This window comes from Egretta garzetta, unplaced genomic scaffold, assembly GCF_000687185.1.
Source record: "Egretta garzetta isolate BGI_Z169 unplaced genomic scaffold, ASM68718v1 scaffold72, whole genome shotgun sequence".
NCBI classification, from domain to species: Eukaryota; Metazoa; Chordata; class Aves; order Pelecaniformes; family Ardeidae; genus Egretta; species Egretta garzetta.
In genome coordinates, this window is record NW_009259032.1 from 476,847 (window position 1) to 484,562 (window position 7,716).

Sequence of the window (7,716 nt, forward strand, 5' to 3'; positions counted from 1 at the left end):
TTTGAAACTCTATTGCTGCCACGTATACCCAGATAAAATCCAGAACAACAGTTAAAAAAAAAAAAAAGCCTATTAAAGTACATAATGGTCCAATCAACCAAAACTTGCCTTTTAATTTTTTTTTTTTTTTTTTTTTACAATCCTGCATGTGTTATTTTTAAAATAAAACCAACTTTCTACAGCACTCCAGCTCAGTAGATGGAAATAAATATGCTTTGGAGACAAGTCCAAGGCAGAATTTCCATGCAGACGCTCCATGGTGTAAGCGCTGGTAGAGGCGAGCCATGAAAACTGAACAAAAATACCAGGGCTGATTCACAGCCACGTTACTTCAGATTAATGCCAGTGTCACTGGGTTTGGTTTGGTAAGTTTTATTTAGCAATGGAGAGCAGGCTGAACCCCATTTCAGAGCTCACAGTGTGATCCGTTAATGCTGGATTAGGAGGAACATTTGTCTGATGGTGTTACAGTGGCACAGCGCAGTGGTGAATGTGGTCCGTAATCTTTAGCGTTGATCAGTGCGAACTGTAATAACATCACAAGAAAATTAGTTCTTTGAGTGTGTTGGAAGAAGATCAAGTCATCGTTGGGAATCGGTTCATACAATGTACTGGAAGAGCTTCAGTCCTTTTCATCAGGAGTGAAAGGCACTGTCGCTTAAAGGAGGGTTTATGTACCCTTTGCCTTCTGTTCATGCCTGTTCTGAAAATGAAGGGCTGAATTTCCCTATTAAATGTTCTAGTTTGAACTGGGGCGTTAATTTGAACCGGCAAGCAGTACCTCTGGTATCAGGCAAGACGGAACAAGTTGTGCCGAGCATGTGCGGAGTTGATTAAAGTTCAGTTCCAGGAGAAGCCAGTCGTTTAAGCTGACTTTGGGCATTTAGTAAAGACTGGTGTGGTTTTGGTGAATTTTGGTTTTTGCTTTGGTGGTTTTTGTTTTTTTTTTTTAATATGACTTTGTGTAACGTGTATGTCCCTAAATCCTAATCTAGACAAAGCCAAACCATGCTGTGAAGACTGTTGGTATTTAGCTGTTAAACTGCAGAGGAAAAAAAAAAAAGATTAAAAAATTACTACTACCATCTTATGTTGCTCTTTTTTCCAGGTATATGACCTGACCCCTAAACAAGAAAGGGCTGTTAGTGGATCAGTAATAGGTGTAACCTGGCACAAATTAGTTTTCGTATATAATCAGGCGCATTTTTTTTTCTGCCTATCTTGTGTTTCCTGCCTATTGATTGTGGCTGAACAAGCAGAATTCAGTTTTAGTTTAATGCTGAAAAAATGTTTTTCACACTAATATGTGTAGAGCTTGGGCAGTTCCTCATATACCATAAACCAGTATGAGTCAGTATAGATTGACTTGTGCAGAAGTATGCTGATTTAAAGCTTCCGTCAAAGGCAAAAATGCTACTAAAACAAGCAAAGCCATTTGGGAGTAAAAAAAAAAAAAAACCCAACCCCAAAACATAAAAAAACCCCAACAACTGCTGTTTCTAATTACTTTTTAAGTTAACCTGGCTCCTGCTGTGCCTAGTCCATACACATATTTATAAAAAAAAAAAATTAAGTAAACTAAAACTTAGAGGATTCAGAGGTGGTATTTCCAAGTCCTTTGGTCAGCGTTAGCAGCTTAGAGCCTGGGAAGTGCAGGCAGTAAAGCGCCGAGCTCTGTTAGCATCCCTGTCCCCTTGTCTTTGCCTGGCTGCAGGCTCTGTGGGCGAGGTTATCGATTGCTAGATGCCAAAATGTCCTAAATTTGACATGTAAAATTTTGGGGTTTTTTAAAGGAATACTTGGTAATGCTAGCAGGAATTGAATTTCCATTTCCTCTGCCCAGTGAATAGCTTCTCGACTTTCTTGTAGGAGCAAGAGGTGAGCTGGTGTTCCTTGCTCCGGGAAGCAACTTCTGCAGGCTGGCATTTACGCCGAGCAACTTCTGTAATGCAACATTTAAGCAGTGTTAGAAAACAGAGTATCTGCAAATAAAGGTTGCTTTACCGGCACTTCCTCATCTCTTCTTCTAGGACTGGTTTTAACAAATCTGTGTGACTAATGCCAGACTCTGCACAGTGGTCAATTTTTGGAAGCTAAACCTTTGTTATATTTAAACCTTGTCTTGATGGAGCAGCTCTGGAAAGGAAAGGGTGTTTGCTTTTCTGCCCTTTCTCTTGTCCCTGGAGACTTTGAGGTAGACCTCAAAGCTAAGCTGACTTCTGACCAAACTTGGTACCTTGTTATGCTCAAAAGGTGTGAGAGGGTCTTAACTAAAACTTCAGTTTCTAGGTGAGGAGTGGTCTGCAGCGTTCCTTTTAGCTATGTTGCCAGATAAGAGACAGAAATTTGGTAGTATAGCTGACTGAAGTAGGATAAACCAGAAAGTCAGAAGAAAACCTCTATTGACACCTAAAGGTTATTTGGGTCCTGGAATCAATTATTTTTTTTACTAATAGATTGAAATAATTTCACATACAATTGCTTCCTAATTGCTTCCAATTAGGAACAGTAGTGAAGTCTTACCGTAGAAAAGAAATTATCCATCACTCAAGTATTTTGGGGGATGGAGGAGTGTGCCTGATTCCTTATCTAAGTCTTGGAAGACCTTTGGTATTTTCCATTGTTGCAAGGGTTTTTTTCCCTGACTTTGTTTTCTCCAAATGAATTGTTCCTATAAAGGAATTTAAACTCTGGGTAATAATTGTTCTCTGTTCCAAAAGCTAATAAAAACAAAAACTCAACAGTATGCAGTTGTAGGCCTATGGAAAAACTTGGGTGTAACACACAAAGTAGAAAAACAAACTTTGCTGATGAGGCCAGGAAGCTACGATCACATTTTCCAGTTTTAACTGTATGTGTTGGTCCTAACTGGGAACGTTTCCTGTTAAAACTGAATTTTTCCTCTCCATTTTATTTTGTAGGTTTTTTTAAATCCATAAACTGTGGACAAGAGGGGATAGTAAATGTCAAAGATACTTGCCTGTGATCTCAAACACAGGGAAAGGCTATATTTTTGTTATATTTTATAGGGACGCATGTTGCTTTGTGCTCTGTGAGACTGGTAGGATTTGTTTGCTTATTCCAGTAGTTGGCCAAAAGATACTCTGGCAATGCTGTTAGTAACTCACCGCGTACCCTACAATTTGATATTTCAATTAGACACGTTTCTTTAAATTACAAGGCTTTTCTTTCAGGGAACTCTTTTGAAGTCTACCTCCTTCCCCTTTCCAACCTATATGTCTTCAAGTATCTGTTGCCTGTAAGTGTTCTTCGGTAAAAGTTTTGATGTCATTACCTTTTTCAGATTTTTTTTGAGAAACTGCCAAACATTGTTATTGTTGATGGATAATGATTGAAGATTAGAGTTAGATTTGTCTGGTTAGAGTAATCCAGATTTATGTGTGTTACAGATATCAATGCTTTAATTTATAATAAAAGTGTTCAGAGCAGTTGGGATGGGTATAAGTCAATCAACTCACCAGATGAAAATCAAACCAGCGAGGGAATCTTGTGTGTTTATCCAGGCCTTTGTGTGTTTTACTGCTCTTTGTCTGAGCCCAGAGTAAGAATAATGTGTCACTGCTCTAATCCTTTTGAAGGACCTCTTTATGTGAATTCTTCCTTAGGGTTTTTAAGGTTTCCTGTAGTGAATATAAAATCCTGTATTGGTGGTTTGGTTTTGGAGGTTTTTTTAATGGATATTTTTGTGTGTTTGTGTGTGGTGACTTCAGGTGGCGTAGCTACTTAAGGTTGTTCTTTTCAAGTAGAATTTGATCTGAGTGTGTATGAGGAGATCAGTTATGTTCTTTTAAAGAGTTGAAGTGTTGTATATAGTTTTCTTCTTGTTAAGTACTGTATGTTCTGGAAAAGGCCAATTCCTGAAGTGGTGGGAAGTGGTAGTACTGTGACCTTTAATCCCCTGAGAACGGGTAACTTGGTTGGAAAGACACCGTTAGGAATTCAGATTTGAGGACACTGAAATGTTCTCTCACCTCAGCCAGGTAATTCTCTGCTCTGCCACTCATCTGTTTGCAAAAAGGTCCCTGCGTGCCCATGGAAATGACGGAGGTAGTTGAGACAAGATTATCCTGTCCAAGCCGTATCCGCATCATTGAGAGGTAACCAAGTAGCTGCCGGCACAACGTGCAGTCCCCGCTTTGCAGCCGGTCAGATACAGCCTCCTCCTGTGAAGTAGCAGGGCACTACAAGGGGGTGAGACTTAATCTTTCTTTTGCAAGTTTGAGGCTCAAATCCTGCAAAAGTGTTTTGTGTCAAGAATTTTCTCCCAATAGGTATCACAGAGTTATGCTACATGAGGACTGCTTGCGGTGTGCTCAAATGGGTTGTTTGCATCCTTCACAGCATCCTTCAGGACAAGTTGTCCAACTGTGGGATGAGCAGGTTTATGGTGCGCTGGGTGAAGAACTGGGTGAAGGGCAGAGCTCAGAGGGTTGTAGTGAATGGGGCTACATCTGGCTGGGGACTGGTCACCAGCAGTGTTCCTCAGGGTTCAATTCTAGGGCCAGTTCTGTTCAATATATTTATCAATGATCTGGATGCAGGAACTGAATGCACCATTAAGAAGTTTGCTGATGATACCAAACTGGGAGGTGCTGCTGACTCTCTTCAGGGACAGGAGGCCTTGCAGATAGATTGGAGCATTGGGCTATGATTAATGGGATGAAATTTAACAAGTCCAAATACCACATTCTGCACCTAGGATGGAATAACTTCAGGCACAAGTATAGACTGGGAGAGGAGTGGCTGAGAGCAGCCCTGCGGAAAGGGACCTGGGAGTGCTGGTTGACAGCAGGCTTGGTGTGAGCCAGCAGTGAGCCCTGGCAGCCCAGAGGGCAACCCGCACCCTGGGGTGCATCAAGCACAGCATCACCAGCTGGTCAAAAGCGGTGATTGTCCCGCTATGTTCGGCATTGGTGCGGCCTCACCTTGAGCACTGCGTGCGGTTCTGGGCCCTGCAATTTAAGAAGGATGCTGAGGTCTTTGACTGCATCCAGAGGAGGGCACCAAAGCTGGTGGAAGGGCTGGAAGGCGTCTCCTGTGAGGAGTGGCTGAGGACTTTGGGCTTGTCTAGTTTGGAGAAAAGGAGGCTGAGGGGCGACCTCATTGCTCTCTGCAGCTCCCTGAGGAGGGGAAGGGGAGAGGGAGGTGCTGAGCTCTTCTCCCTGGTGTCCAGCGATAGGACGCGTGGGAATGGCTCAAAGCTGCTCCACGGGAAGTTCAGACTGGACATTAGGAAGCATTTCTTTACAGAGAGGGTGGTCAGACACTGGAACAGACTTCCCAGAGAGGTGGTTGATGCCCCAAGCCTGTCAGTGTTTAAGAGGCATTTGGACAAAGCCCTTAACATGCTTTAACTTTTGGTCAGCTCTGAATTGGTCAGGCAGTTGGACTGGATGATTGTTGTAGGCCCCTTCCAACTGAAATAATCTATTATATTCTAGTCTGTTATTTTCTTTGTTATTTCTCTTCAACTTTAGGTGGGGCGCTTCATGTGAGGAGTGAAGGGGTGAAGTGTACTGAGTAGTGCCCTAGCATCTGGAAATAACTTGGCAATATGTTGGGGACACTACATGACTGACATAGCCCGTTCTTTTACAAACACCTTCCTAGCATAGCCTCTGTCTAAAATTAGGCGAGCTTCTCCGAGGCAATTCTGTCTTTGCTGTTGTGTTCTCCAGCTATGATTGAAATGTCAGAAGATATTAAAAATAGTCATCAGAGTTGACTTCGTCATTTGATGAAGTGGATTTGTTATTTTCTTTTTTATTTTGAGCCTTCATACATCAAGAAATGATGCTAGTAAGGCTCATCTCGGTCTTCTGTGAAGCAGTTTCCTTGCCAACCTGTAGTACCTTCTGGTGATGACACCGAGGACTGAAATTGGTTAAGGACTTCAACAGCAATTAAGCAGCTCTGTTGTGGTGGGTTTCATTGCCCCCAGCTGTACTTTGAGAAAATGCTCCCTGTGATGTGTTTCATGAAGAGGAGCCAGGGACCTTGGGTAACTATTGACCATTTATACCACAACTGACTGCCAAGTCTATTGATAATGATTATTTCTGGCTTGCAGGTGTTACTGCCTCCTCCCAAGTGGCCTGTTTTCCATGCTGTCAGCTGAGATACCTGTTAAAGGGACTTTTTTCTTTCTATTTTCTGTCTAAATTTGGTCTATGTGGGCTTTGTTGAGGAATGACCCTCTCGTCTGCTCCCGATGTGGTTTACAGGTGCTGTTACTCTAAGGTGACTCACCATAGAATCATTACAGTTGGAAAAGACCTCTAAGGTAATCAAGTTCAACGGTCAACTCAACACCACCATGCCTACTAAACCATGTCTAAATGCAACAGCACCTTCTTTTTGCTGGACTGTTTCTTTACGCAGAATTGAGTAGCTTGCTCGATGTAACCTTCAGCTTTCTGTGAGGCAACATACCTCGTTCCTGAGTGACGTTGATTTAATTGCAGCTTTAAACAAATACAGCCATGTTGGGGACTTCTGGTCCCCATGCTGCCAGAACTCCTGGGCCATGGGGAAAAATGAATGCTAAATTTCTATAGGAATTGTCTCAGTTTCATATTATTTTATACTGTAGATTTATTTTTCAGATTTTGATTCCCAACACTTTAACCATAACAGCACTTACTGAGTTTTGCCAAATTGTTTAGTGAAAATCTGGTGAGCAGATTTAGTAAAAAAAATAGTCCTCAAATACATAATGCTTTAAAATGGTGCATGGAAGTTTGAGTTTTTAGAAAGGGGTTGATAATTCCAGTGATGTTTCCAAATCAGGAATAGCTATCAGGCAGGCTTTTCATTGCCTGTGCCTATTCTTAATGAAAGGAGCTGATGTAAAATGAAACCTGATAGTTTTTGTTAGAAAATAAAAGGATATGAGTTCCACTGAGAAAGATTTGGTTTGATTCTTACACTGTCATGTAAATAGTTGGAATTTTTTTTTTTACCAGGTAGAGACATATTTTCCCGTCTAAAATTCAAGAAGACAAAAAACTAGTAAGAATCTGCACACATTCTGAATGCTATAGTACAATTTTTTATATCGAAAAGAAATTTTGTCTTCTAAATAACTCACGCTTCTGTATACTACTCCTAAAAAATACCTGCTAAGAAAAAAAGATGTAGGTTTAAAACCAGATCCCAGTAATCCAATGTGTTTGAATAGTGAATCTATTGCCAGATAATTTGTACATGGAGATGAAAGCGTTGTCCACGTGCCGCCTGAGGAAGCCTGCGGGGGGAGGGGGATGTTCGGCGACATCCTGTGTGGCTGAGCGTTTTTGGCAGCGCCCTTTCCCGCCGCTTTGGTGAGCCCTGCGCTGCCTGGGAGGTCTTGCTCTGTTCCCCTTAGCAGCTGGGGATGGCCGTGGCTCACCCTCTTGGTCCTGTCTGTCAGGACAGTACAGTAAGTAGTGTTCTTGGAAAAAATAAGTCACCTTTCTTTCCCTTTTGGTTCATAGTAACTCTGCAAGCCAGAATTTGGTAGGCAACTGTACAGGAACGTGCTCAGAATTATGTAGTGTTAAACTATTGCCATTCGGTCAAAAAGTTGATCTTTGGCTGCTTCTTTATATACAGGGCCATAGCTTTGGTCAGATGTGGCATGGTATGGAAGTGCAGAAGTCTGATTAAATAGTAAATACTTCATAATGGATGCTGTTATTGTTCCGCAGGAATGTC

The 7,716-nt window shown here is 41.7% G+C and overlaps 1 protein-coding gene across 1 annotated transcript in view; it reads left to right on the plus strand.

Annotated features, from left to right (window-relative positions):
* The first annotated feature begins 849 nt into the window (after positions 1–849).
* Positions 850–7,716, plus strand: part of PPP3CA (protein phosphatase 3 catalytic subunit alpha) — a 126,111-nt gene continuing 119,244 nt past the window's right edge. Inside the window, exon 1 of the mRNA XM_035890346.1 lies at positions 850–907. The gene's annotated coding sequence lies outside the window, so the exon portion shown is untranslated. The remainder of the gene's footprint in view (positions 908–7,716) is intronic.